The sequence below is a fragment of the Heliconius melpomene genome, chromosome 1, assembly GCF_056956725.1.
Source record: "Heliconius melpomene rosina isolate 202511_hmr_F chromosome 1, ASM5695672v1, whole genome shotgun sequence".
NCBI lineage: Eukaryota > Metazoa > Arthropoda > Insecta > Lepidoptera > Nymphalidae > Heliconius > Heliconius melpomene.
Window position 1 is genome coordinate 15,103,272 of NC_140389.1, and position 21,152 is coordinate 15,124,423.

The following is a 21,152-nucleotide window of genomic DNA, read 5'->3' on the forward strand; positions in this document are numbered from 1 at the left end:
ACACCATCGGGGCTCTGCCAGGTCCACTTTCTTTGAGGCTTCTTCTGGAAGAAAGAATTCATCAGGAATAGCCCCTGGGACTCCAGAAAGTTAACCAGCATTTGACCCCTATGGTTCCTACACCCATAGCCGAATGCTCCTACCCTCGATTCGCCATATTCTTGTACTCCCACTTTGGCATTGAAATCACCCATAACAACCGTGTAGTAGGTTTTGGTACGAGACATAGCTTTCGCTATGTCTTCGTACATGGCATCGACTTCGTCGTCAGGATGTGTAGACGTAGGGGCATACACTTGTATAACTTTTAATTTATATCTGTCAGTTATTCTTATGACAAGGTATGCTACCCTTGCTGACACACTACCAACCTCCACAACGTTACTTTTGAGTGATTTGTGGATCATAAATCCGACGCCACCTTGGGATGGTTGGTGTCCTTCTCTGAAATAGAATAAGTGACCGCCGTCTAGTGTTATCGTCTCCTCCCCCTGTCTTCGGATTTCCGATATACCCACTATCTGCCAGTTAATGTGACTTAGTTCTACTTCGAGTTCTGCCAGGTGTTCGTTCAGCCGCAAAGAGCGTCCGTTAAAAGTTGCCAGATACAGTCGTCGTTTGTGGTACCCTGACGTAACCCGGGGATTCTTAGCACCCCCCTTCGCACCGTTACCATGGCCGGTACCGTGGCCAGGAATAGTGTGAATACCGGGAACTGGGGGCCTCGTTTTGTGGTCGTCGCTCATCAAGGGGAAATTGCCGTAGTCACCACGCTTGGCATGCGGGTTGGTGACCGCAGTGGCTAAAATCTTTTCGCTAATGACGCTGCTGCCCGACATCAGGATTAGAATTTTAGATTTTAGCATTCGTATGGTTATACCGCCATAGTTTCGGTCGCCAGAGCCTCGTTCGTAGTCTAGCAGGGTGCACCACGTGCAGGTGAGGTTGACAGTTGGGAGCTTGAGATGGTAGACAGCCCCCCTTACATCCCCCAATTGGTTTGACAGTTACAAGAGAACAAAGAAACGAACATACATAAATACACGCTAGAAATAATAGTATGTCAAACGTATTGGGCTTTACCATAGTCGTATAAAAATATATATACATAGATTTTTACAATGTTAAGTAAGTACTCGCACGGAAAACCGGATACGTTGAAAAGTAGGGAAAGCTTGATATGACGCTAAGATTAAATTTTTTTCAACTTCCAGGTTTATCTAACAAGACGGTCAACCAAAGAAAGTGTAGGAGTTTGTCCTATCAAATCAATAAAGTTAAAGTGATTGACTGCGCCGAGTTGAAATCGAACTCGCAGCTATTGCTATACGCTGCACTGTTCCTTAACGCGTTACATTATACGTTGGCCTTAAAACACATCTACTGTGTGTGTATTTACTTTTCATAATTACTTCAATTCAAATATATTATAACGTGAAATGTTTTCCATATAGGGCAGAAACTCCTTTTCCAATCTCTTTGTCTTTAAGGAAAGATGCGAGAGTCTCATATCACAATGTATGAAAAGGGCAGAACAAACAAGGTAATTTATATCACTTTAATACAGGTTCCATGGTGTAATGGTGAGCACTCTGGACTTTGAATCCAGCGATCCGAGTTCAAATCTCGGTGGAACCTTCACATAAATAAATAAATAATAAGTGATTGCTTTTTGTGCATTTTTTATTACTTTTCGATTACTTATATTTAATTCCCCATTTTTTCCAAAATTTCGTTCCAAAGTTCATTTTTTCGAGAATTTGAATTTAAAATTTATTTGAGTAATTAAAGTTCAAAAGAAGTTATTCTTATTTTTTAATGCAATAAAAAAAACACTTGATAATATAAAGAAACAATTCTAAAAAGTAATTATTTTCAACCTTACTATTAAGCTCTTTAAATAGATCAGAACGTACAACGTTCAACGGGATTAGACGATCTCTAATTAAGCCAAAGCCAAGATGATCTAAAGTGGATTCGACAAGAAACAGATAATGGTACATTTCCTCGAAACAATTAAATTTTCTAAGCTTCTTGAGGAAATTGCAAAAGAAAATTGCAAATAATGAAAAATGTTTGGTCATTGTGACGCAGTGAAACAGTATCAGAGTATAGCGATGGTTGTGGACACGGTCTTCACTCGAGTAATTATTGTTATATTTTAATTTTATTAACCCCCTTTGAAAGACGAAGAGAGAGAGAGGGAGAGAGAGAGATCCGCAACTCAACACGTAATGTCGTGCGTTTTTGGTTGGTTTTAGGCTAATTGTTTTTTTTTTTAAATAACCCAGTATCCCATATACATAGAGTAGAATAGGCAAAGGAAATCTACTCTGTCCCGCTGTTCCACAAAATCGACGTATAAATGGTGATGTTTAATTACCTGGTTCACGAATCACGAATTCAAAATAATATAAATATAAATTTATATTATTTTGAATTCGTGATTCTGAAAAAAAATGCAGTGTTGAGTTTTGTCAACATTTAATAACTTGAAAATTTCTGAGCGTGAACTGAAAACTTTAACACAATATTTACTCAGAGACAGCCAGTTCAAATACAATACAAATTTAAATCCTGTACAGCGCTAACAAAAGGTTAATTAAAGATTTTCTTAAATATCGTCAAAAATAATTATTGCATACTTTAAAAACAAATATAATGGTATTTTTACGAATTTCATTTAACAGGTTTAAATAAAAGCTTTTTGCTTTCAAAGCAACAAAAACACTTTACAGCTCTACAAAGTATTATTAGTATTTAACACCTTTACGACGTACTCTGATACTCCATCCTCTTTTAAACTCAACGTAACAATTAAAGTTGATATAACTTCTACATTGTAACGAATTGAAGTATTTTGATTCTCATATAAAATGGCGAGGCCATCGTGGCGCAGCGGCACGCGAGAGTTGCGGGTTCGATCCCCACTCGACGATGTGAAATATTTATTTACGTTTATATTTCCATTTCTTCGCTCTGGTGTCGAGGCAAAGCGCAGCGTTGAGTTCTGCCACTCAACACGCAATTCCTCCAAAATTCGGCAGAATGTGGGGAACGAAGTTTCTTAACACTAGGTTCCCTCTGCCTACCCTGCTGTGTGCGGGATACTGCGTGAAATTGAAAAGATATAGATTTTTTATATAAAAGGACATTGAAATTTGCAAATTTACTCAAAAATTAAATTAAATAATTTTTATGTGGATATTTCGTTGTCGTTCAGTAATTACACTATTGACTGTACTCAATAATTATGGATTCATATTCTTTTTGGGAATGTGTATGACGTACTATAGTAGTCTTGTTTATTTCGATTGAAAAAGACGTTAAGTTTCTGTATTCGCTACCTTGCTTCTTAAAAGTAATATAAAAGAAACGGAATAGATAGATTTATTTAAGACGGAGGAGAGTTATTAAAAAACAACTATAAAAATATTTATTAATATAGAGAAAACCGCCACTCAACACACAATGTTACGTAAGTTGCGTAGAGGCTAGGGAACATTATATAAATCTAATTGAAAATGTAATCTGACTGCCTCTTAGGTATTTGTGTTTTGAGGTAATTTAACTGGGCTGGAACTCATCACTGAAGATATTCACTAATTAAACCAAGTTAATTACCAATGTGGATACTCGATGTACTCGTACATTGTTTGAAATTGTTTTTGATATTAGCCTTATTTTAAGGTTTACTGATAAACATTATGTTTTTAAATAAAATTTATGCTCTACCCTTATCAACAACAAATCTTATCTTTACGTTTTTAAAATAAATACTCCTTTTTGACGTCGGTTAAAAAAATATAAACAACATTCTACTGTCAGTATCTATCATTGAATCGATAATTTGTCATACATATTTCATGAGTAAAAGTCAATAAACATGTATTAGATACAAAATTATGTATTAAGCTAAACCAGTTGATCAACCCTTAATGTATTCCATACATTTTCTTCGACAATTAGGTTATATTTGCTGGGATTTTCTGACAATAAATAAAATAGATTGTAAGTACATATTTCTTTTTATTGATTTCTACTATAATTCAAGATATATCATTATATTCTAAAAACTATTAAAAACAAGTATTGGGTTCAACGTGGTTTAATTGTTAACGTGATCGTTGTGGGTTCGATTTTCACTCAGAGTAATGGATATATTTTGTGATATTTCCCCGCTTCTTACTCTTAATCTTACACTAGGTTCCCAAGTCAAGCTAAAAAATTCTAATTAATTATAAATTTATATATTTTGCTAATTTTAACAATATTTTTAAACTCCACTAACACGACTAAGCTAGACTATCTCCAATTGAGAAATCAACAGTCATACTTACTTACAGTCAGTTGGAAGGTTTTGAAACTAAATCAATTTCAGATTCGTACATTTTGCCGAATTAGGTATTTGAAATTAACTAAACTTTTGTTATAGACAGAATGAGAACAAAGTAATTTCTATAGTTTCTATATTCAGCTTTACGCAGTACCTATACTACATTTTTGAAGGCATTGCTTGTTGGGTAGCGGAACTCAACGCCGCGCTTTGACACCACACCAGAGCGGAGATGAAAATATTAAATATTTCAATTTCTCGAGTAAGAATCGAACCTTTATAATTGAACTAAATATGCATTTATATTATATCTTGATTTAAACTAGAGCACTTCTTTCACAATAATATTTCGTCGCTATACCGTTATGTAAGTGAAAGTAATTTGAGATTGTACTCGCAATTTACGGAGCAACTATTACCAACTCCGATAGCCGTGATCGTCTAGTGGTTAGGACCCTACGTTGTGGCCGTAGTAACCCAGGTTCGAATCCTGGTCACGGCAGCTAAACAGCTGTCTCGGCGGAGTTATAATTTTATTTTGTCATATTATTTTATTGTTGATCATTCTACTAAGATTTAAGGTGTAATTTCTATTATAAATACGTTTTTATTTTCTTATTATTTTATTTTTTTAATAAAATATAAATAAATAACTTAATTGCGTAAGCTATTTTGTTACTTTCATTGTCGGCTAAATTATTTATTTTTATCATAAGATCATATCAGTTCAAATTCGACTCTAGGAGTTCCTAGATAAAATAAAAAATATTGTATGAAACATAATTATTTTTGATTAAGATACCCCATTCAGGTTAAGACACTTCCGTTCCCAACTTACCACCGAATTCTGGGGGTTTTGCGTGTTGCGAGGCGGTATTACACGCGCGTTACCTTGTTACCAGAGGAAGAAAATATTAAATATTTAATTTCCTCGTTTGGGAATCGAATCAACAACCTGTCGTATTGGCACGTCTGTCTTCTTAATACATTTATTTTAATATAATTCTACATAATAGAAAAACTTAAGAGATATTATACTTAACAAGTTACACAGAGAAGCGGTTTGAAAACTTGCTTTAATACAAAACTTGTGATGTTGAAAATTAGTACACGCTTACTGAAACGATGTACTTAGAAGTTTACTCATAAAGTTTTGATAGTGTTTATAATAAAAACATTTAAAATAAAATTATTAGCAATGGTTTTAGATTCGATTCCCACTTGGTGTTTGTTATACAAAAATTATTTCATAAAACGTAATTGGTAGAAACTAGGTGCCTTGAAATTTGTATTTCTAAAGTATCTAATAAAGTCCATGTTCTATTGATTATTTCTTGTAACAATATATTCAGTATTATGTTGGATGTTTTATTCTATTTAAAATAATTTATTCCAGATATAACCTATTTGACGACCCTTCTTGCCCCAGAATGAATTTGAAGCCGCAACAATTGTGCTTATATATATCGAAATTCTCACTAACGTACCAACGTAAAGCTATCGTACCATATTAACATTTATTTCTAAATAACTTTATTCCGTTTATTTCCCAGCAGATCGTATAAGTACCGGCGAAGTTATCGAAGACATCGTAACAAAGAATTCCACTGAAACTCTAAAGATAAGTCTATTTTATATATGGCGTCGTAAACAGGGTGGAGGTCTATAAGAATTTAACGCGATTACAATAACTGTAGAATAGGAATAAAAGTTGATATATAAGAGTAATATAAATATATTATGGTATTTCTAGTCGTGTTTGTGTAGTATAATTTTTTCTGATCGTCACCCTCTTTATCCCGCACACATCAGGGTAGGTAGAGGGAACCTAGTGTTAGGACACTCCATTTCTCATTTTCCTGTTACTTCTTTATTTCTCTCATTATACAATCAATCATTGAGGTTTAAACACAAAGGGTAGCCGCAGTATCAACATGGACGTGCAGTTTGCTTTCAATCAGCAATTAGGAACTGTAAATTGCAACCATTTCAGTGCCTATTTATTTTATTGTAGCAATTGTTAAATACATATATACGTATGCGTATAATATCTAAGTTATTTGTAATATTTTTTAAATATATTTATTTAAAAAAATATATTTAATAAAAACACCATACAATTATTTATAAAATTATATTTTAGTTACAATTTTATAGCCCAACTCCAGTTTCCTTACTTAATTAAGAATTTTAGACATCGGCATTATATACCTTTTATACCTAATACCAGAAAAAATTAAGCAATTGAAAAGAACCATATAAATAAAACTACTCCTCCCTACTAAATAATAATTAATAATTAAATAATTTTCCCATTAAAAATGTGCTTAAAATAAGGCACACGCCACACACAATTAAAATTGCACACTGAAGTACAAACACAAGATTAAAATCGATAATTAGAAATATCGATTAGGTACTTTAAGTACTTTGCAATCGACTTAAGTATTCTCATTCCATGTTTGCGCGTACCTGATACATAGAGTACCATTCGCGTTAATTGAAAACCAGCATATTCGATTCAGACATGGAATCGAATGCAATGTTGCATTCATTCGATAAACTTTTTTTAATTACATTTATAAATTAGCGAAATCGTTTGAAAATATAAAAATATATTTTTATTCTTTGTAATAAAGTTCTGAAAAATTCTTGTAATATGTTTTTTATGAAGTACAATTTGTCAAAGAAAAAAATCCTTCGAGCCGGATTTGAACCAGCGACCTATGGATAACAGCTTAATGTCCCTCTACAGTCCACCGCTCTACCAACTGAGCTATCGAAGGCTTATTGCACAATTACATTTATCCTAATATAATAAATAAAAACGTATTTATAACGTCTAAAGTATGGAGAAAAATTATAACGTACCAAATTGCAACGATTAAACAGAAAATATCAGAGATTCGAGGCGTACTCGTCTGACTTAATTTTGTTGAGCATTTGTTTCCCCACAAAGAAAAGTAGTGTCAAGACACAACGTTCTCCACTTTCTGCCCTCTTATGAAATATTACGTATTAACTGACGGAACTCAGTGTTTTTCGTTTACCAGATAGAGAACATTAAAATGATTAAAACATAATAATTTACCTGTGAGGAAATTGAACCAACAAACATCGTGTTTACAATAAAGAGGTTATTTTCACAATTATATAGGTCCTAAATTAGAACAATAAAAGTAAATATAGATTTTCAACTACTATACTTATATTAAAATAATAGGTCTACCTGTATATCGCCTCATACATAAGATTCTCAAAAGCATATAATCCATGCCCTCAGGCTGTGGCTCATTGATTGCGGTCGGTGCTGCCCTAAACCCTTGTCCTTAAAATGGTAAGCTACGCCTTTTATCAGGTTACGTAAATAATTTTCTATAACGAAACTAAAGTTAATTATAATAATAAAACAGCAAAATTATCAAAAAAAAACCAGTAAAATTCTAAATTATATAGAAACATCACCAAAATAGTAATAACCTTGCTGTAAATTATCATCACCGCACGTACGGTAGCAGTTTATACAGCGTGAACGACGTTCAACCGCAGCCCGGGGCACCGCACTTACAGGCCCCAGATGAGCCTACGTCTTGTCTCGTATTTTACATTAATTGAAACACGCTATATACCAGTAGATAGTTGTAAGCCAGAATATCGTTCAGATGTTGGGATATTATATGAGCAAAAGTCAATTATTTTTAGGGTTCCATACATCATTTATTTCAAGATCACGTGGTATCGACGAAAAGTGGCGAACGGAAGTGCCTTCATGGTAATGGAGTATCTTAATATCAGGTTCCCAGGTCTTCTCTGCTTATAAACTAAAAAAATATATATTTTATAAGAATCCTGAAGAAATTAAGTCACCCCCAAAAACCGGATACTGTTTGTAAACATTAAACTAACCTTGTCGAGGCAAACTTTTCGAGGCGAAGTTGGTTCGTTTACCACGCAATGCCAATTTAACAATACTTTAACAAGGGAAATATGAACTTTACCAAAATAGATCATTTATATACGAATTTTGACTTATATTTTTGTATTTTGTAATACAATACGTTTTAATAATATTCATTTACTAACTAATTCGTTTTTATTAAAATGTTTTTGTCTTGCCTACTTACTTAGTTAACAAAATAGCATTGTTTATTTTTTTTTATATTTTGTGTACCCATATCAAAATCATTTGCATCAGAACTTGAAAGAAAGGTTTGAAGTCAGAGGTACTTTCCCCCGAGTGGGATAGTTAATGGGACCCAAAATCGCGTTTCTACCCGCACATTAAGCCAATCACTTCGACGGCTGTATATGTATATATAGAGATTAATTATTGACCTTTTGATAATATCTATAGAAATTAACATACACAAATATTTCGAGCGTTCAGGTGCATTCCAGTTAAACTATGAAAATTAATAAATTGGAAATTAATAATGGTTTCAAGTTTATTAAAAACTTACTTAAAGAAGCAAAAACATTTTCACGAAGTGAAATTCGAAGAACTCTAGAGTAAATTTTCCGAGATTGTATGTAGAATGGCGTAACTTGACGTCGCCGTTTATCTACAAGAAATGTATTTCATTTAAATTAATTTCTGTTTTATTCGGCAATAAAAATTGAACCAACAACCACCACGGTTTCAGATAGATCCTTATATAATCTAAATAAGGTAAATGTTTTACAGATTTCCTCGTTTATCAAAAGCTTAACTGAAAAGAATAAGCTATTATTGGAACTGACATTCGCAAAACGATGTTCGATTATATCTTTGAGGGAAGAATAATTGCTAAATAAAATAAATTATATTTGGATATCTTTCTAAAGATTTAATTATTCTTTTGGAATATAATTCAGTAGAATATAAGGTAAGCGTAATATGATACTCTCATATCTCAGCATTGTAAAAGATATTTTACGACTTAATTCTGGTACGTATTGAATATATATTAAAAAGTCATAAAAATTATTTGAGCTTTTTCGAGGGAGTGCTATCGCAGTGAGGAAGGAAGCACGAAGTTGAAAGAAGAAGAAGGATACCCATATCATATATATATGAAGAAAAATAACCATATCGAAATTAAATATTTTTTTAGCTTTATGATGTAGCCCGCACATAGCAGGGCAGGCAAACCTGGGAAACTAGTGTTCAGATAGTCCGTACTAATTAAGATACCTCCGATTCCCTCTTTCTGAGAAATTCTAGAAGCATTGCGCATTAAGTGACGGAATTCAACGCCGCACTTTGCCTTGAAATGAAAATGTTAAATATTTCATTCCACTGAGGTAATCAAAATCAAAATATCAAACAAATTAGCCAATAATAGTTTTATTTGGTACTTGTACAAATACTCGTATAAACTAATCTCACTTTAGCCTCAATAGCGCTCGTATTTTAGTTAAAGTCCAATTTAATTTCCCAAGATAAACTTTTACGCGAGATTCGTACGACAAACATAGCTCTTTGATCTCACAGGTTGTAGTTTGAAAGCTAACTTATAAGTGATAACAAACACTGAAACCGAATTATATAGCTATATTATCTAATAGTTATTTTTATTAAGATCTTTTTCAATTTTCCTTTGTTATACATTTTATACAGACTAGTCGGATTGGTACGAGCATGTGATTGTAAATAAGACGGGTAGCGGGTTCGATGCCTGATACTCGAGTAAATTAAATATTTTTATTTCCTCGCTCATTCAATTAAATGCAAAATGGCGATAATAATATGCTATAATCATAAGCAGAAACTTCAAACCATTTGTATCTCTCATTACTGACTTCTTAACAGTCTACTTATACCAAATATAAACAAAAATATAGTATAATAAATGGCGGTATCTTGTTCCTTTTTATTATGAAATGCTAAAAACATCAAATAAATCACGTTTCCGATATCTCCCGATAAGCCTTCATCCATCATCGAATCAAATATTTGAGGATACTTTCAATTTTCCGCATGATAGCACCATGTCTCTTTTCCTAAAAAGTTTTCCTAAAAAGTCTTATTATTGCTCATTTTTTGATAATCTAGTAACATGGTTAAACATTTTATTAAATTTTTAGAGCTTCATGCTCTATCCCGCACATAGTAAGGTAGGCAGAGGGAACTCGGGAACCTAGTGTTAAGACGGCGTTTTACACTTTCCGCCGAATTCTGGAGGCATAGCGTGTTAAGTAGCAGAACTCGCGTTTACGCGCTTGTCTCTGCACCCAAACTGGGCTCTATTTTATTAGAATATTTTTATTTAATAATTCTGAGTGTAAGTGTTATTTATACAAGTCTTTATAACTTCTTATTGAATTTCCTGACAAATTTTGTGAAGCTTTTTATAAAAAGTCTGTAATTCTGTGAATTATTTCCACCTGGAAAATCTATCCCGGATTGGAATCGAACCCAAAACCATCATTGTGTCACTGCTCATAGGTCCAATGGGACCACTTTTTTCTGTGTATCAATTGAAACGATAGCTTATATCAAATTATTATTAAAAGTAAAACGTCAAAAAAATTTTTTCGTTGACCCTTGTCAAGATAATTTCGTTGTTAATTAATAACGAGTTTGAAATTCTTGTCATTATATAATGAATTGTATATTAACTAATATTTAAAGTTACGACCTATTAAATGTCTGAAGGATCTATAATTTACAAAATTTCAAATTAATGTACCGTACTGGAACGAAACTGTTAAATGTCGAAAATAACTCGACACATGCTCATAAACGAGAAGTTTATATCGATGCTTTTATTACATCATAATACGTTTTATTCCTCGATAAATATATACAGGCATATATATGCTCGTAAGTATATAATTATATAGGAAATCGTTAATATTAATAGTATTATGAGATTTTTGAATTATTTACCAGTTAATATTATTGAGGTTCAAGTGGGCTACTTTAAGCGCAACGATCGTGGGTTCGAATCCCACTCGAGGTTATCCTGGGCAGTGTGTTAGCATAAGGTCCCCAGGTTCCGTCTGCCTACTCTATTATGTGCGAGATACAGTGTGAAGTGAGAAAAAAAATTGAAATTATATAAGTTTTCTACATGAACTTTATTAATTAAAATGGCTTAAAGCGTTCACTTTTATAGTTTAGAGAAGGACCGAATAATTAAGATAATAAATAAATCAGCTTCACGCTGTATCCACACACATACACATTTCACTTCCTCGAGTGGGGATCGAACCCACTACCACCGCGTTACAGTCACACCCTTGTGCCGCTGCGCCACGACTGCCTCATCGAGAATAATCGGGATCGAGAATCGAAATAATATTATGTGTTATTTTTTACCAGACTCCAAAACTTTCCACCTGAATTCGAGACATTGTATGTTGAGTGTTGGAACTGAACGCCGCGTCTTGTTCTATAAGAGCGAGAACAAAAATAATTTATTCCTCCGAACTAGAGATTCGAACCCGTTACCATACATTTAAAGTCAGACCCTACTTCACTATGACTCATTACTAAAATAAACACCTCAAAAATAATAAAATTTGAGTTTATTTTGTATCAAGTTATTATGATTGCACAAAGGCAATAACCAAAATGATTGAAATTATATTAAATGAACTTTAAAATAATATTCTGTTGAACATTTATAAAATGGTTATTTTAATGTTAATATTAATTTAGTTAACTTTGCGGTTCGGTATAAAATAATATAAATATACGAATGCTTTTCAACTGACTTCGAAAAAAGGAGGTCTAAGTTTGTATTTATTTATGTAAAAGTTGTCTGTGATTTCTCACATTCACGTTTGGCTGAACCGATTTTAATGTTTTATTTTTTAGAAAATTATCTATTATATTTAGAGCAGGTTTTGATATTTTAACCGACTTCAAAAAAAGGGTTCGCAGTTTCAGAGATTTCACAGCTCCCCGCATGAAAGTTAGAAAAAGAGAATCCAGCTTTAAACACTCCGTTCTCTCACTACCGCACTTTATTAGGGGGCTAACACACATTGCCCCCTAATAAAGTTCACGTAGAAAACTTATATAATTTCAACATTTTTTTTCACTTCACACTGTATCTCGCACATAACAGAGTAGGCAGAAGGAATCTGGGAACCTTATGCTAACACACTGCCCAGGATAACTCGAGTGGGATTCGAACCCATAATCGTTGCGCTTAAAGTCGCACACTTGAACCTCAATAATATTAACTGGTAAATAATTCGAAAATCTCATAATACTATTAATATTAACTATTTCCTATATAATTATTATAATGGCCTTTGTTCAAAGCTTAACATTATCTGCTATTATTTTTAAACTAGCGGACCCGGACGCGGCTACGCCTGCTTGAAATATAAGAATATAATTTCTATAGAAATATAATTTCAATCTAGATGAAATGCTAAAAGTGACTATAATATTTATTTTCATAAGGATGAATATCAAAATGACGCGGTAACGAACGCGGTCGCGTAGCGACGACGGTTGTTATTAACATGGCAGAATAAATTGCATGTCAATTTAGAAAGTATTTTAATTTATTAGTACATATGTGTAATGTAATGTTATATAGCCTATAGCACTTCTGAAGAATGCAGCTTTCATACAAAACAAAAACAAAGTAAATCGGACCAGTAGATTCAGAGATCTTAGCGTTCAAACAAACAAACAAACAAACAAACAAACAAACTCTTCCGCTTTTTTATATTAGTATAGATTATTAATTTCTGTTTATAAATATTATAAGCTCATTTATAGTGTTGTTCAGTGAAAGATCGTCTGACTATAGATCCGAAAGATGTAGGTTCGTTCCCCACTCGGGGAAATGATATCTTTTTCTTACTTTGGTAAGACGGTACAACGCGTAAAGTCTCGAACTAATGTAAAAAGTTGTCTAAAGTCTTTAGAAACAATCCACTATGATAGCCTAGACTGAGTATGCATATAAAACTTAAAAAATGCATATGTAAATGAACTTGAATACCAATATAAAAGCCGAAAAATTCAGTTATGGACAAAATAAATCGTCCCAACACCGCGTTACTGAAAATTCGTTTACGAGACATTTTTTACTTTTTTGCTAAATGTAGCATAACATTTTGGTTTATATTTGTAACAAGGGGGGAAATTCCTATGTATGTCTGACAATTTCCTTTTTATAAAATCAGTAGAGAAAATCTGCAGTTAAAATGTTTGGATATACTGTTTAGGTTAAAGCCAAAGTAATTTTGTTTATAAGCCACGAGTAAGAATCGAACCTACAACAAGTATGTAAAGAGCCGGGCAGGGAGGATTATTGTAGTCCTTCTTGCAAGTTATCGTCGCTTCGGGTACTTTAGGAGAACGGGGGCACTCTGAAGACGACAGCGGCGATCCTACGGACTCTTATATAGGTGACAAGGGCTTCCACTGAGTTTTGAAAAACAAAGAAAGGCACTTTCCAAACATACCACGTTAGTAAATAATGCAGTTACTAAAACAGATTTAACACAACAAAAATTTTTGACTTTAAAGAAAAAAACTAAATTACACATTAAAGGATTTAATTTTATGTTTTTGCTAATATAAAAATAGTATATTTTATAATATTACGATTTTTAAATTCCATTTGTGAAAATTCTATAACATCTGAAAAATGATTTCTTTCTTAATTTTATTTAACGGTATTTATATATATATTATAGCAAGCATCGCTTACAAGATTTTAAAAAAGTATGAAAGATGGGCAAGACGACGCAATCAATCACGAACCTGATGTCTAGTAAATAGGAATGTAACTTAAAAATAGAAGTTCTTATTCACGTTAAGTAATGTGAACTAAAGGGTTGAAGAATATTTCATATAAAATTAAGACTAACAAAAGAGATCAGGCGAAAAGATGGAATCTTCTAATGAGTTTATAAAATTTTTAAGTGTTGTTTTTATACAAAAAAAATAATCCTAATAATAGTTTATGTTATATATACCATGCTATTAATCTGTATATTATTACATTATTATTATTATTACATTATCTGTATATTATTCTAGTCTGTATTAGTCTGTATATTATTACATTATTATTATTATCTGTATATTATTTTTATATGCAGGGTATGAGAAATTTCTTGAATATATTGTATTTTAAATGTATCGGTTTTGTAATTAGCTAATCCTGTAGTATGATAATTTTCAGAGGGAAGCCAGATGTGACGTTTTTCCGCAAAATTACAATTTCAACAAAGGTCAGACAGGTTTCTGTAATTTTTCAAATGAAAATGTTTAAATTCAATTAACATTTAATTTCATTACATTATTTAAAATTCAACTGTCAACAAAACAAAAATCAATTCCCAGTAGTAGAAACCAGAGAAAACATCAAAAACAGTGATTCGATGTTTTCTTTTAACACTAAAAAATTTCTGAATAAAGTGGAGAAAAAAATAGATAAAGAAGTAAAAAATATAAACTCCGCCGAGACAGCTATTAGCTGCCGTGACCAGGATTCGAACCTGGGTTACTACGGCCACAACGTAGGGTCCTAACCACTAGACGATCACGGCTATCGGAGTTGATAATATTAGCACTGTAAATTTCGAGTACAATCTTAAAATACTCTCACTTACATAACGGTATGCGCAGGCGACTAAGTGTTGCGAAGTAAAATTGTATTTATTTCATGGCAAAAGTAGAGCAAAAGTTGTTGCAAGATCTCTAAAAAGTTATAACATATCTATAAAACTAGTTCAGCTCGCGGCTTCGCCCGCGCAAATTACAAGGTCACTATTATTTGGCTAATTCCTATTATGAAAAAAATCTTTTATATATTATTGTGGAAATAACATTTCAAATAAAGTTCTTTGAAATATTTTTCGACTGAAATAACTTTTCAGGAAGAACTACACAAAGTTGTATAGTTTTAGCGCAGAACTGAAAGTAGTTACTTTGAGTCGAGATTGTCTTTGTTAATAATTGAGAGTGTATAAGGTGTGTATCTTAATATTTTATTTTAAAACGATAAAAATAAATGTAAAAAACTCGTAAAATTTGGTTTTAAGTTGAATAAAAATACCTAAGAAGCTCACAAAGTATTAAAAACAATTTTGACAATCTTCTGAGTCACCAAGTGATTATCATGTTTGCAATTTATAGACAAGAAATTCAGAAGCGGAATGAATTGGAAAAAATGACAAAAATAGCCAAAATGTTTCACCATCATAAAGATTACTGATGATCAACAGCTTCACAAGGAAGGAGGAGTAATATTTACGACAAATATGTGAAAAATTGGCGTAACTGTTGCCCGCTTTGTTCTCCGGATTTAACACAATATGATTCCTGACTGTTCCCGAAAATAAAAATCTTATTGAAAGAGCTACGACAGAGCATTAAAAGCAAGAGATGTCATCCAGAAATGCTCCCCATCATAAATTCTAGGGTACGATGAGTAAACTTTATTCAGGAAATAATTATCCAAAAATCATATTTCAACGAATAATTTTTCTCCTAAATGACATTATATACCAAAACAACCGTATAGTTAATCTCGGCTTAGTATATATGATACACTAACACATACCTAAAAGAGTTCACTCCCAAGTAATCCTATTACAGAACGAATCTAATATCGGATTTAATATTGAAAAAACAAGGGCTTAGTTCTCGAGATCGATGGGCTTAATGGAATCCCGTTCAGGATCAAGGACCGGATACGGCAAAAACAATATTTCAAAACTTCATATAATACATTATTTATGCTAGAACTAAATTTGTTTTGTATGGAATTGCTAAAATTCCAGATATTTGTATGTACGGTATATGTGATTTATGAATATGTTTTGGATATAAAAATACCTATTTATTGCTCAACACAATAAAATAATTTTTGTTTTATACATTTTATTGTAAAATTTTTAAAAAATCAGTTTCACGCTGTATCCCGCACACAGGATGATAAAGCTAGTGTTCAGACACTACGTTCCTCACTTTCTGCCGAATTCTGGAGGCAATGCGTGTTGAGTGGCAGAACTTAACGCCGCGCTTTGCCTCAACACCAGAGCGAAGAAATGGAAATATAAACGTAAATAAATATTTCTCTTCCTCCAGTGGAAGTGTTATGCAGAATGTTATTCATTAATGTAGAGGTACTATAAGAATGTGGTCGGAACAATTACTATTAATATGAATCAAAACTGAGGTTTACTAGAAACCTCTGATCAGTTTCACTATTTAGTTCCTATACTACAAGTAATCTACTTAATAAAATCGTGTTAATATTAAATAAAAATGACAGAATTTAAATATATAAAAAAATCTTTCCATCCATCTGTCAGTCTATAGCAGTCATTTTTGATCTGCTGTAGATATTATATAAATCAATATATAGAGTTGATAAGTAAATAACCACTAAGCCACCGCATCTTTGTGTAATCGTTTGTAAATCATTGTTGTGACAACTAACTAATCTCAATAGCAAACCGCCCAAATACACACGCGACGTGAATTATCAACAATATTAGGGGCATATGTAGATTAATTCGTATTTATCATACAAGCTATAATTAAATGTAAATACTTGCGAATTTGAAATATTGAGTTTAAGACTTGCGGCTTCTTCCTCGAGATCCAATTGAAGATAATAAGAGTTTTGTAAGAACCATACCGTATTCTAAGTACAACATAGCAAGGTACATGGATGAAATTGCCTCCAGTTCCTCGATGAATAGATTTTCTATCACAAAAAAATTCAATTCCAATTAGTAGTTCCTGGCGTTAGAGCGATTAACCAAACGAAGTATTCAGTTATGTTATAGTAGTTAGTATAGATTCATTCATTAGTTTCGGTGTTTGTAATATATCATAAACTATTGTTTACACGTAATATAAATGTTTACTTAAATGTTAACTTTGAGCTAATTAATCTCATAAGGAATATATTATACACGGTTAATTTCTGCCACCATTAAAATACTCTAACTACGTTTTTTTTTTGCTTAAAGATTTTCAATGCAGATCTGGATAGACAAAGGGGTACCTAGTTTTAAAACACCTCTGTTCCACCTCTGTTATCCACTGTTTGCTCAACTTTTAAACCATTATGTGTCATATGGTGAACTGTGGAACTCAACGCCGCGCTTTTTTTGTTGCCAGAGCGAGGAAATGAAAATAATTAATTTGACATTAGTTATTACTAACAATGGCTGATTATCGAATCTTATTTGTACAATTCCAATAATACATTATTTACCAATAACAAGATCAAATATTGTAATTAACATTCCAACACACAATATTGCAGATTACCTCTAATGCTGTTATAATTAGTATCTATTGAAAATAATTAGCTATCGACTGCTAGCCGGGCATAGTGCTTGTTGTTCTCATTACTATGTAAATTGAGCAAATAGTATATTAGTATATGACTTAGAGTAGTGTATGACCATGGAAGGGGGTCAATAGGGGGTTTGAGTGGTCCGTGCTCCAGAATAGTCTGGTGCCCATCCTTAAAATTTTAATAACAAACAATTCGTCCTCAAAAATTAATAAAAATAACGTTTACTCTAAAAAATTATCTCTAGATACTCCCATGCGTATGACATATTCTAAGTAAATGTATGTGTAAAAATAACTTCAGTTGTAGATACATTTTTTTTTCTAAACGATATTTTCAGTTGGAAAAATCAAGAACTAATGAGCGTAATGGAACTCAACGCCACGCTTTGTCTTCTTACCAAAGTGAGAATCGAACCCATAGTCATCGCTTTTACAGTCAGAAGTATGACATAGATATTGAAGTTTCATGACCAAACATGAAATACAAGTTTCGATAAATCAATGGCCATACATAAAACATACATACACTTTATGCAAGTACAGTATTAGTAAAGCTCCCTTTACACCCTCAGCCTCGTTTTGCACCCTAATAATAAGTTATTTATAGCTTGTGTACAAGGGCTGATAAGCCTCTACATAAATAAGGGCACGATGTGAAGCGAGCCCAATATGATACTGTACTACGGGTTCCTAAATGCTTTCAAAGGTACCATTTTTACGACTGTTTATCGAGAGTTTATTAATATTGCAATTATTAATTTTGTTATTAAATTATTAATAGGTGGTGACAATATTATACGCAAAACTAATACTGCTAATAAGTTGGAAAAATTTAATAAGATAATATATTAAAGAATCTGATTTACTGTTTTTAAGAATTTATAAGCCAAGTATTTTATGGTAATAAACTCACCCATTTACTAATATTTGTAACGGACTTCTTTAATGTTTTCCAAATGGTCCAGCAGTAATCATTATTTCGAAAGATTATTGATAACACAATATAGCGCAGTGGAATGGACTCTTAATGTAAACACGATGACTCTGGCATTGATCTAAGCTTGGAGGATTATATTTAAATTTATTTAAGCTAAGGTCAGAATTCTTGTAGCACGTCTCAAAGCCTCCCCTGTGATGCTGTGGAGGTCATTAGGACCATCATCATGATGTCCATTTCAAAAACGTTAAATTCGTTTTATTACACCGTCTTCGGTAGGCCAATCGTGGTATTGAATTCCGCCACTCAACACGCAAAGCTTCGAAAATTGAGAGACATTGGTGAACAAAATGTCTTAACACTGGGCTTGCTCGTTACTTAAGGAAGACGGGATGACAAAAAGGTATAATACTGTTTTTTTTTTTGCATTTAATTAATTAAATAAAAAAATCTTTTAAGAAAATTCTTCCAAATAAATATTGAAAATACAAAATTAAATGAACATTGTACGATAACGGAGTAAACGAATATTTGAATATGATGTACCAAACCACCCGCCCGGGGCTCCACTCTACGAGCTGATTCAAGCCCGCCATGTATTACATTTTACGTTAATTGAAAACTAGCATATTGCCCTACAACCTGACTCTAGGCACTATGTTTACTTCACATATTAATTTAATTGAGGATGTGGAGATATTTTATATTAAAATTTGATTTTGAACCAAAAAAGTCTATTTCTAGAGCATATGTCAGTTTTTTAGTCTTACTCTGTCTCCAGTTATAAGAATAATGTTTATTTTGAATACTTCTTTTAGTTTCTCCTGTATTTATTCTCTGGTTGTAAATCAGTGTAAGAATGAGAAACTCTTGCAATTCTATCATTACCAGCAACTCTAGCGTCTGGTTTGTTTGAAAAATTGTAGACTCATTAGAATATGATAAGAATGTAGTATATTATTATATTAAGTCGGGAACAAAAGAGTTACGGAGGAAATAATTTTTAATAAATACTAACTTAGCCTTACGTTGTATCCCTTACGAGGTAGTTGGAGAAAATGGAGCGCCTTTCTACGGTCTTTACATACATCTTTTTCCTCGTCCTCTTCCTTGAAAAAATATTTTTTTCATGTATGAAGAGATTATTACTTATTTAAATAATAAATTCTATTCCGGGCACAACGTTAGTAGATATTATCTATTATTAGGTTTTTTAAGATGAAAATTAATTAATACTTAATTTGGAATTTTAAATAACTAAGAATATGTAATTTTTATAAATTTTGTTATTTTGCGCTAGATAAATATTATGAGATGTTATTAAATAAATAAGCACAGTGAAAGTGTCTGTTCCTCTATGACGGTCCGAAAGTATGAAAATTTTATTAATCCCTTACTATTTTATACTGGAAATAATTAACTTTCTTCTTCGAGTGGAAAACGTGATGGAATGTTTTAACACTGGGTATGCTTACTCTGCTATTTAAACCCAAAAATGCATCTTTTTAAATAGTTCTTTTAGAAGCAAAAAAATTCCTCCTCCTTTTAAATCAGATACTTTGATTTTATCAACGAATAATGTATCTGTACAGTCAATAGTATGTTAAATATTCATTCGAGTAGTAATTTCATATATTCTAGATTTCATAGTAAACACAAACTTTTGATGAATTATAAAGAACTTTACAAAGTGCTACATTTCGACTGATGAAATGAAAGAACATAATTAAAGCATTCAGGCGCTGCATTTTTAAATATACTCTACCTTAACTAAAATATTTTTAATGGAAATATAATTTTATTGGATGAATACCTACTTTGTTATATGTTTTGACTTTTTAAAGAACGGGTATTATAATAAACTTTTTAAATATATAAAATACTCGTAGTTTATTAACTAGAGTGTTTCGCCACTTCGCTCGCTACATCCAGTCATCCCGTTTTAATTTCGCTTCGACTTGTACAGAAACAAAACCTATGCACAAAAAGCATTTATTATATGAAGGAAAAATACATAAAAGTATGACGTACGTATCGAATAGCGACAATAATGCAAGCAACAATACTGTTGAATCGCAGTCTCGGTTCTTTGACTGTCCCCCTTGCCACCTTTGAAAGAGTTCGAGAGAAATGTACACGAGAAATGAGGAAATTTTATATACATGTTTCATTTAATTTTTTCACGCCAATTATTTTCTATTATTCAATCAAAATAAGCAATTTGGCACTTTGTTATCATATATATAATATAGTGAATTATTTATTACATACCACGCATCGTCCACCGCGGTACTACAGTCAATTGAACTAACGAACGATTGTACTCGTACGTAGAGCCGTGTTGCATTTACCCTATTGCTTGTACGAGTGACTTGTCGAAAATGTTTTTTTTTTTAATTAATTGAGAACAATCACGGCGCAGGGGTGCAAGGGTATGACTGTTAACGGAACATGTTATGGGTTCTATCGCCAGTGGAGAAGATGTTGTATTTAATATTTTCATTTCTTCGCTCTGATGTCGGGCAAAGCGTGCAATGCTTTTTGAATTTAGCGAAAAGAGGCACTAGTACAATAATTTCAAATTTGTTTAGGTAGAGAAT

At 32.3% G+C, this 21,152-nt stretch overlaps 4 non-coding genes across 4 annotated transcripts; 2 read left to right on the forward strand and 2 right to left on the reverse strand.

The window, feature by feature from the left end:
• The first annotated feature begins 1,566 nt into the window (after nucleotides 1-1,566).
• TRNAQ-UUG (transfer RNA glutamine (anticodon UUG)) lies at nucleotides 1,567-1,638 on the forward strand. The gene has a single exon. It is a non-coding gene; the product is annotated as a tRNA-Gln (tRNA).
• Nucleotides 1,639-4,766: 3,128 nt separating this feature from the next.
• TRNAH-GUG (transfer RNA histidin (anticodon GUG)) lies at nucleotides 4,767-4,838 on the forward strand. Its single transcript has one exon. It is a non-coding gene; the product is annotated as a tRNA-His (tRNA).
• Nucleotides 4,839-7,032: 2,194 nt separating this feature from the next.
• TRNAY-GUA (transfer RNA tyrosine (anticodon GUA)) lies at nucleotides 7,033-7,122 on the reverse strand. Its single transcript is given in 2 exon segments — nucleotides 7,033-7,068; nucleotides 7,086-7,122. It is a non-coding gene; the product is annotated as a tRNA-Tyr (tRNA).
• Nucleotides 7,123-14,773: 7,651 nt separating this feature from the next.
• Nucleotides 14,774-14,845, reverse strand: TRNAH-GUG (transfer RNA histidin (anticodon GUG)). The gene has a single exon. It is a non-coding gene; the product is annotated as a tRNA-His (tRNA).
• Between the last annotated feature and the right edge of the window lie 6,307 nt (nucleotides 14,846-21,152).